Genomic DNA, 10,367 nt, shown 5'->3' on the forward strand with positions numbered 1-10,367 from the left:
ACCCCCCAAACATGAACATCCAAAATTCACTTTTTAGCTATCTATTGGATTAAAGAGAAAATTAGAATAGAAATGACCAATTATTTTGATGAATGACAATGAGAGCACAAAATATAAAAATCTTTGAAGGGTGACTAAAGAAAAATTCAAAGGAAGAATTACGGATTTAAATAAGTTTATTAGAAAAGCAAACAAAAGATTTAAAATAATGAAGAGGTCCTAGGAAAAGATAGAGGATTGAATGTTCAACTGTAAATTTGGTCCCACTGAGACATCTATTAAAAAGAGTTTAAAGGGATTTTATTTTCACTGGTGTATTTTGTAAAATCTCAAATCCCCAGAAAAGGCAGAAGAACGCTACAATAAACATCTCCATATGAACCATTTAGATTCACCAGCTGTTATTGTGCCCTATTTGCTTTATCTCTGTGTCTTTTGTTTTATACATACATACGCATTTTGTCTGAATCTTTGAAAATAAGTTACCAATATTATGACACTTCACTCTGAAGCATGCGTCCCTTAAGAATCAGGGCAATCGCCTATTGTCAGAGCTGACTTTCCTAGAAAAAAGACTGCAACAGAGATTTGCGTGTGAAGTGCTCTTGGGATCAACATTTGTGAAGAGGAAGGAAGAAGGTTTCTTTTAATAATTTTATTTATTGTTCCTGGCTGTGCTGGGCCTTCACTGCTGCGTGGCTTTTCTCTAGTTGTGGTGCGAGGGCTTCTCATTGTAGTGGCTTCTCTTGGAGCGAAGCACGGGCCCTAGGGCGCAGGGCCTTCATGGTTGCAGCACATGGGCTCAGTAGTCGGGGGTTCCCCGGTTCTAGAACACAAGCTCAGTAGTTTTGAGGAACAGGCTTAGTTGCCCTGCAGCACGTGGCATCTTCCCAGGTCAGGGATCTAACCCGTGTCTCCTGCATTGGCAAGCAGATTCTTTACCCCTGAGCCACCAGGGAAGCCCAGGAAGAAGGTTTATTAAGGAGCGCTCTTGGGACCAACATCTCCAAAAGGAAGGAAGGTTTAGGCAGAAGTCCATGGCAACCCACTCCAGTATTCTTGCCTGGAGAATCCCAGGGACGGAGGAGCCTAGTGGGCTGCCGTCTACGGGGTCGCACAGAGTCGGACACGACTGAAGCGACTTAGCAGCAGCAGCAGCAGGCTGTGATACCGATTCAGTGAAAGCATCTCCAAAGTATTAGAGCTTCAGCTTCAGCATCAGTCCTTCCAATGAATATTCAGGGTTGATTTCCTTTAGGACTGACTGGTTTGACTGATCTCTTTGCAGTCCAAGGGACTCTCAAGAGTCTTCTCTAGCATCACATTTCAAAAGCATCAATTCGTCAGCGCGCAACCTTCTTTCTGGTTCACCTCTCACATCCATACATGACTACTGGAAAAACCATAGCTTTGACTATCTAGGTCTTTGTCGGCAAAGTGATGCCTCTGCTTTTTAATACACTGTCTAGGTTTGTCACAGTTTTTCTTCCAAGGAGCAAGCGTCTTTTAATTTTGTGTTTGCAAAGAAGGACACTACTACTGCATAATTTGTGAGGAGGATGCAATGGACTTAAAACTGTAGCAGGTAAATTTAGAAAGCAAAATTTATTAGAAATACAAAGAGAGTCTCATGAAAACATAATTTCGGCAGGAGGCTTCAATATATTCCTTTCAAAATCAGTAGATCTGATAGGGAAAAGTAGAGATATGGGAGAATTAAAAATATAATCTACAAATTCAAATAAATGTTTCTTCAAATACAGAACGTACTTTTTATACATATTCAATACATCAATACACGAGCATTTACTAAAATGTATCATCCCCTGGGCTAGAAGGAAAATCTTGAAAAATTCAATAAATTTGATGTTTCATGGGCTATCATCTCTGCTCATCATTCAAGAAATGAAAAGCAAATCATTTTTAAAGTCACCAGAATATGCGAACTACATGGAAATTAAGTCTGTTTGGGAACACCTGAATTGAAGGAAAGTGAAAAATGAAATTACAGATTATCCAGAAAACAAAGAAATGGAGATTTTTTTTATTGGAAAGCTTATGGGAGGTAGAAAAGGCTACCCTCAAGGGAAGTTTTTTACCTTAAGTAACTTCATCTATAAATGGAAAGAGTGTAATGCTTGTGTATGCTTCAGTTTAAGCACTACTTCAGATCCATACCATACCCTGCTCTCCACTCTTTCTCCCTGCCTGTCTCCCCTTTAGTCCCTCAGTCCCCAGGCATTTCTCTGCTTCACTGAACAGCTACTGCCTTGAAAAACTGACTTATATCTCCCCTCTGAGGGAAGAAATGAGGACACCTTGTCCTTGTGTGTGCTCCACATATTACAAGAGGGCGAAAGCCAGGGGTGCAAGGGGCAGGATGTTAGACTGAGGTTATGCACCTCCACAGCCTCTGTGCTGTGCCCCCCTCAAGCCCACGACTCACCCACCTCACCCCTAAATCATTTGTCTCGATTCCTGGATGGAGAGGCTCTGCAGGGAACGGCAAGCTATTCCCTGGTCGTTAAGCCAGGTCAGGGTCCCTGCCATCGTCTGCACTACAGATTGAGGAGTCCCATGGTAGCACAGACAGAAAGGGAGAGACAGCCCACTCTGCAGCAGCCAGATTGGTCCAGGAGGTTCTGGCTTCTCCAGAGGCCACAAAACACTGCCTTGGATATGTTGAGTTAGTGCCCTCTGAGGCAGACTTTGAGCCATAGGAGTTGGGGGACAAAGAAGGACCCAGTGGATAAATTCATCTCACCTTCTCTTGCTAAAGGATGCTCCAAGCCAGAGTAGTTCATCCAGCCTCTCTGAAGAGGTACTGTGAGCCCGAGCAGCTAGCTCCACTGGTTAAACAGTGAGCCTCTCAGAAATGCCGCCTCTTAGTCGGCTCTGCTCCCTCCCTGCCTCACTTTCTCCTTCAACCAGGTTTCCTGCAACTGGTCTGTTGCACAAACCCAATGAAGTGTTAGCAGGTAAACTTTTGACACAGGCTTCTATTTTCTGGGGAAGCCAGGGTAAGACAATAGTCTCCTTGAGAAGTAGAAAAAGAACAAGAAAATAAGCTGGGGATAAAAAGAAGAGAGAACTCATTAGGGTGGAAGACATTTTTTATTTCACGGTGATAAGGGAACAGACTCTGTACGATTTCAGTGCCTTTAGGCCATGAAATTTTTGCACCTTGTTTTGTGTCCCTGGATAGCTCCAGTGTCTCCTAGTTTACAGTCTATGGGAACTTGGATAGAATTTGTATCCTACTGCTGTGTGAAAATTGTATAAATCTTAATCACACTGAATTGGTTCATAGTGCTTTTCAGGTTTACTATATCCTTCTACGTCTCTGTATATTCATTCTATTAATTTTTGAGAGCTTGATGTTGAAACTCCAACTAAAAATCTTACTTTATCTACGTTAAAAATAATTGTAATTATAGTGGAACTATATGTAACCTTGTTCTGTAGTTTCCAAGTCTCCTGTAAATGTGTTATCATTTTCATAACTTTAAAAAATAAAAATTAAAAAAGATGGAATATATTTTTTAAACAGTAAGAAAAATGTCCCAAATCCTCTTCTTGAAGCCCATCCCACTCTATAGTGAGTCCTATGTTGCAATGGAAGCTGATTCTGATGATTAAAGAGCAAGCAAGTTTTTTTTTTAAAGAGAGTCATTGTGAGGGCTGAAAAGTCAGATTCAAGGTTAAGCAATGCCCCCAAACCATACCCAGTCCTGCCCGATGAGGAAATGGCTGTGCTGTTACTACCTGCCCAAAGCCACGACCTTGACCTTAAAACCATTCTTGGGGCTGCTATCCTCAAAGCTCATTGCCTGTGTCACCTGGACCTATGGAAATGGAAACTCCTAGAGCCTGGTTCCCCATGTAGCTCACTTCCCATTCATCCTGTGAAAGTCAAGTACACACAGCCTAATGGTGAGGGAGGCTGGGAATTTGAGATTTGATGAATTATTTCTCCAAATATAAAAAGACTGTTTAAAAGACGATGGGAAGTGATGAATCAGACAGATGTCTTTTATAAGCAATAAAACAGATACACCTGTCAAGAGGCAGATAAAAGATAAATGAAAGAGAATAAAAATGTTTAAAAAATAGTTCTGGCACTACCAATGATCAGGAACAGTCTGTGCAATGGGAATATAATGTAGGCTGTGTATGTAATTAAAATTTTTCTCTGAGCCACATTAAAAAGAATAAAAAGAAAATATATGAAGTAATTTTAATATTTTATGTAATCCAATATATCCAAAATATTATTATTTAAACATGTAATCGAGATAAAAGTTATTAATGAGACATTGTACATTTTTTTCTTCGTATCAAGTCTTGGAAATCTGGTATATATTTTACACTTACAGCCCATTTCAAGTCAGACCAGTCACATTTCAAATAAAATCATTGCCACATGTGGTTACTGAGGACTATAGTAGAGAATGGAGAGATTGAAGAAATAAAATAATATCCCTATCTCACATCATTTAAACAAACAAAAATTCAAATGAATTAAAGACAAGTCTGAAAAAAAAATCAAACCATTGAAATCTTAGAAGAATACCTATAACACTTTACCTTTCAGCCCTCAATCAGATCTTGGGACTATCTGCAATGCAGATGGCAGATAAAGGGTTAATATCTATATATACACAGAGCATTTGCAAATTAGTACCAGAATTAAATGGTCAGATGCTATCACTAGACTATGCATAGAAGAACAAATCCAAATGGTGAACAAACCAAAAAAGATGTTCATCTTCCCTAGGAATCAGGGAAATGCAAATTAAATAACAGTGAGATATCACTTTACTCACATCAGACTAGCAAACTGAGAGCATGATAACACCTACTCTAGGCTCGGAAGGGACTCTCTTCACCACATTCCAGTAGCGATGACCTTGTTGGAGAGCAATCTGGCAACGTATAAACAGTTCCACACATTCTCTGACCCAGCAATCTCATGCCTGGGAATCCATCCCATAGAAATAAAAGCACCAGAATATATGTGGCTGTGGTTATTCACATCAACAATGAACATGATTGCAATGAAACTCTAAAAATAAAGTGTATGCTCAAATAGTTGAATACATCATGGTACGTTTCTATCATGACGTCACACAGCCACTAAAGAAGAATGTCTTAAAGCCTCTGTCTGCTGACTTGAAGGTATTTCCATCTTTCATCTCTACAAGATCCAGAGAAATGTATTATAAACTGAGGTTCTATTTTTGTAAGAGATAGGGAGAGAAATCTACATAGATATATACATTTGCATCTGACTTTACGAACACAAAAAAAATACAGGAGGATATAATCCATCTGCTAGCAAGGTTACCTGGGAGGAAGAAAAGCAGGTGGTACAGAGAGAGAGAAAAACGGGAAGGGAGGAAAGAAAATATAGCAGAAATTGGAAAAAATATAGAAAAATATAGAAGAAAAGTGAGAAGAGGGGTTAAAAGAAAGAACTATTATTTCAAACAGGTACAATGTTTGTCAGAGTTATCACATGTGTTTGCAAAGGCAAAACACATATTTCCATATAACAGACTTATATTTATAACTTTATTCTGTAAAGCTTATTAATCATGCTAATGCCTTTCTTGATTTCTTGACTACTTGTTTCTACAGATTTCTAATCAGACCAGATCAGATCAGTCACTCGGTCGTGTCCTACTCTTTGCGACCCCATGAATCGCAGCACACCAGGCCTCTCTGTCCATCACCAACTCCCGGAGTTCACTCAGACTCACGTCCATCGAGTCAGTGATGCCATCCAGCCATCTCATCCTCTGTCGTCCCCTTCTCCTCCTGCCCCCAATCCCTCCCAGCATCAGAGTCTTTCCCAACGAGTCAACTCTTTGCATGAGGTGGCCAAAGTACTGAAGTTTCAGCTTCAGCATCATTCCTTCCAAAGAAATCCCAGGGCTGATCTCCTTCAGAATGGACTGGTGGGATCTCCTTGCAGTCCAAGGGACTCTCAAGAGTCTTCTCCAACACCACAGTTCAAAAGCATCAATTCTTCGGCGTAAGTTAAAGTTTCTGACAAAACTGTAGATTTGTTTTTTCTTTTTAATTCTATCAGGTTTAGTATTACACATCTCAACTCTATGTTACTAGGTACATATAGGCACAAAGATTAAACTTATTGGCAGATTGACTATTTCCTCAATATCTATTTTTAAATTTTATTTACTTATTTAGCTTTGGCTGCCCTGGGTCTCTGCAGCTTCTGTGAGGGCTTTCTCTATTTGCAGCGAGAGCGGCTGGCCTGCGTTGCAGTGCATGGCATCCCTTGCTGCGGAGCACAGGCCAGGCATGCAGTCCTCTGTAGCTGTGGCTCCTGGGCACGAGTGCGGGCTCAGGAGTTGTGATGCATGCTCTGTGGCATGCAGGATCTTCCCAGACCAGAGATTGAACCCATGTCCCCTGAACCGGCAGGTAGTCCCAATATCTATTTTTGCCTTTTCAATCATACTGATTATTTTTGCCTTGGAATCCATTTTGCCTAATGCTAACATTGATGTTCTCCCTTTGCTGCCATTTTCCTGGAATACTTTTCCCTTCTCAGTATTTTCCATCTTTTCTATATTACCCTGTTTTTGCTGTCTCTTATAAAACATCATGCAGTTTGACTTTAAACTCAATTTAAGAGTCTTTGTCTTTTAATATTGGATTTAATGTGTTAATATAGTTTATATAATTTAATGCATTTATTCTGGCTACGGATATATTTGCACATGTTCCACCAGTTTACCATGGATTTTCTATTGCATATGCTGTTTTCATGCTTCTCTTTCATCCCTGCTTTTTGGTTAGTTGACAACATTTTATTTGCTCTCAATTAATTTTCCTTCTAGTGGCTTGGAAAATATATATTCTGTTCCTATTATCTTTATATCTTTGACACACATCGTTAAACGCATCCTTGTTTAATTTTTTGGCCATGCTGGGTCTGAGTTGTGGCATGTGGCACGTGGGATCTAGTTCCCTGACCAGGGATGGAACTCAGGCCCCCTGCATTGGAAGCACAGTGTCCTAGCCACCGGACCACGAGGGAAGTCCCATAGCTTAACATATTCTTAATCAACATCTAGAGTTAATTAACATCTATGTCTTCCAACTAAATAAAATGAGAATCTCCTACCTCTTTCCCAGATTTTATGTATCTCCACCCCATGTTATCATCTTAGGTTAGTGAAGTCGCTCAGTCGTGTCCAACTCTTTGCAACCCCATGGGTTATCATCTTAGCTTTTGATTAATTGTCGTAAATAAATTTATTTAGACTTAAACATAAATTTTTTGGGTTTCCTTGCTTACCTGTGCTTCTTATGTCACGTGGTTTCTTCCTGGATTCATTTTCTCTTTGTTGAAGTTTACCGTCTACACCAATGGGTTCTCAACCAGAGGCTGTACACACCCTCTTCCAGTGTAGGGGTGTTTTGTACCGTCACAGCGACTAAGGAGGAATGCCACTGGCAGTTAGTGGGTGGCAGTGAAGAACGCTAAGTGTGTGCACACAGTGATCAATGGCTCCACCCAAACGCCAGCAGGACCCTGGTGAGAAGTGCTGTTCTGCCTGGACTCGGAGTTACAAACAGCTTTAGTCCATCTGCGTCTTAAAGTGTCTGTGGTGCCCTCACATGCGCTTGGTAGCTTTGTTGGATAAAGAATCCTAAATTCACAAGTCTTTCACCAGGGAACTTTGAAGACATCATTCTGGTGTTTTCTTGCTTACAAAGTTGCAAATGAGAAGCTTGATGTCCACTGTATTCTCATTCCAGCCTAATTTTTTCCACTTTCTTTTCATGCTCAGGGTCCTGAAATTCCACTGCGATATGCTTAGATGTAGGTCTTTTGACAGTCTTCTTGTAAATTGCAGGAAGTAATTCCTGTGAGGTGTACAGGACCTGTAACTAGGTTTTCTTGATGTAAGAGCACATGTATTTAAATCCTGAGAAAATGCCTTGAATTATTGCCTTGCCTTGGGGATTCTCTCCTTCGTCTTCTGCTTTCATTCTGTAGCTCACATTAAGCAGACAGTGAACTTGCGTATCTGTCTCTTAACACTTTGTTCACACTTCTCATCCATTTCTTCTTTTGCACTGCATTCTGGGAGAATTCCTTGGCTTGATCTTCTGGCTCACTAACTCTTCTACCCATTTTGCTCTTCAACCTATCTATTGAGATGTTTACTTTTTAAAGAGTTATTATTTTTTTTAAAAAATGAAACATTTTCATTTACAAAGCTTTGGGGAGCTTTTAAAAAATTTAATGTGCTAGGCTCTTTCATGCTAGATATTCGTGATACTTATTCCACAGCCTGGTTCTGTGTGCTCTGTCAACTCAGTTTTATCATTTATTAAACAAGAATAATAATACCTACCACTCGGTTTCACTGTGATGATTAGAGTTAATATAACATGATGCCTGGCACGTAGTGAGCTAAATACCTGTTGGATGAATACACAGAGCAGAATAATAATGTCAAATGCCTGACACATATATAGTAGGTGCTCGTTAAATGGGAGCATATTATCATTATTATTATTACCCCTATTATTAGTATTCGCTGAGACAGAGACATTCAAGGATTTTACATTCTTGGTTGTTCTCAACCAAGTGAGAACACCACCACCCCTCCCACCCCCAGATCCGTGACAGGGACTGCTTTATCCCTTTGCCGAGGCACGAACTTGAACTACAAATTGGCAGGCTGGTGAGTGGAAAGTGGGAATCTGTCCAGCATCTGTCTCCCAAAATGGCTTTATGTTTTATTTAATATATGAAGCCAGTTAATCCTCATCACCACCCAAAAGGCAGATGTCATTATCCCCATTTTATAGGATGAGAAACCCGAAGAAATTACAAGCTCTAGTTGCCAGGCAGAAGGTTAGGCATCTCGGGTCAGCAGTCAGACAGATGAAGTTTGTTCTGACCAAGAAGTAGGTGGTTTCTTCGTTTATAACACAGGCCTTACAGGGCGTGTGTCTAAGCTGTTGGAATGCCACCTATTACCCATCCTTCAACGTGAATGCAAAGGCACAGCGGCTACTTCCAGGGATGTGAACCGTTCGGGCTGAACTCTCACCACTGCCCACTTCCTCTGTTCCTCTGTTCACTGGAGGCATCACCCTTCTTTGCTGGGCATCAACTAATCTGTGTGTGCGACTGTGCCCACCACTGGAGAGGGGGCAACCAAGAGAAATCTGAGGTGACTTCCAAAATCTTAGAAACAAGGCTGCCCGCTGATAAGGAAATGATAAGACAAGCCAAAACACGGTCTAGAGACAGATGCAGAATGTCACCTGTTCAGCTATCAAGCTACTGCCTCTCAGCTCCAGACCCACCTTTCCATGCTCTGCTCTGTGATACTGGCGCTGGGATTCTGGAAACACTTTGCAGCTTTGCCAGCAGCCCCCTTCTAGTCTCTGCTAAGTGGGGAGAGTGTCCTGGCGGGAGCTGCAAGCCTGGAAGTGGAAAAGGAACTGCTCTTCCCGTGTCCTTTTGTGTGATTCCTGAGAGCATCACCCCAGCATCCCGTGTTCACCTTGGGCACGCCTGTTTCTTCCTCTCATCACCTGGGGCTTACCAGGTGACGCTGGTGGTAAAAAAAAATCTGCCCACCAATGCAGGAGACTTAAAAGGCATGGGTTCAGTCCCTAGGTTGGGAAGATCCTCTGCAGAAGGAAATGACAACCCACTCCAGTATTCTTGCCTGGAGAATTCCATGGACAGAGGAGCCTTGCTGGTTACAGCCCATGGGGTCCAAAGAGTCAGACTAAGTACAACACATGCACCTACATTTCTTCCTGTAACACCAGTTGATTCCAGTTTGCAAGGTGTTTTTTTTTTAACACTTGCAGAAAACTTTTTTTTAAAAAAAAACATATTTTTAGTTAGTGCTAGTTGCTCAGTTGTGTCCGACTCTTTGCAATCCCATGGACTGTAGCCCACCAGGCTCCTCTGTCCCTGGGATTCTCCAGGCAAGGATATACTGGAGAGGGTAGCCATTCCCTTCTACAGGGGATCTTCCTGACTCAGGAATGGAACCCGGGTCTCCTGCATTGCAGGTGGATTCCTTACTGTCTAAGTCACCAGGGAAGCCTATTATTATTGTTTTTGCTGTGCTGGGTCTTAGTTGCAACATGCAGGATCTTTACTTGCAGCATACAGGGTCTAGTTCCCTGACCAGAGATGGAACCTAGGCCCCCTGCATTGGGAGCACGAATCTTAACCACTGAACCACAAGGGACATCCAGCCCCGGGGGAGCAGCTCCCCCTCAAAGGTCAGCATCCCACCCTCAAGGTCCCTCCTCTGAGCTCAGACACCAGCACAAGCTGGCCAGGGACCGTC

Source organism: Bos indicus x Bos taurus, chromosome 13 (genome assembly GCF_003369695.1).
Source record: "Bos indicus x Bos taurus breed Angus x Brahman F1 hybrid chromosome 13, Bos_hybrid_MaternalHap_v2.0, whole genome shotgun sequence".
Taxonomy (NCBI): Eukaryota; Metazoa; Chordata; class Mammalia; order Artiodactyla; family Bovidae; genus Bos; species Bos indicus x Bos taurus.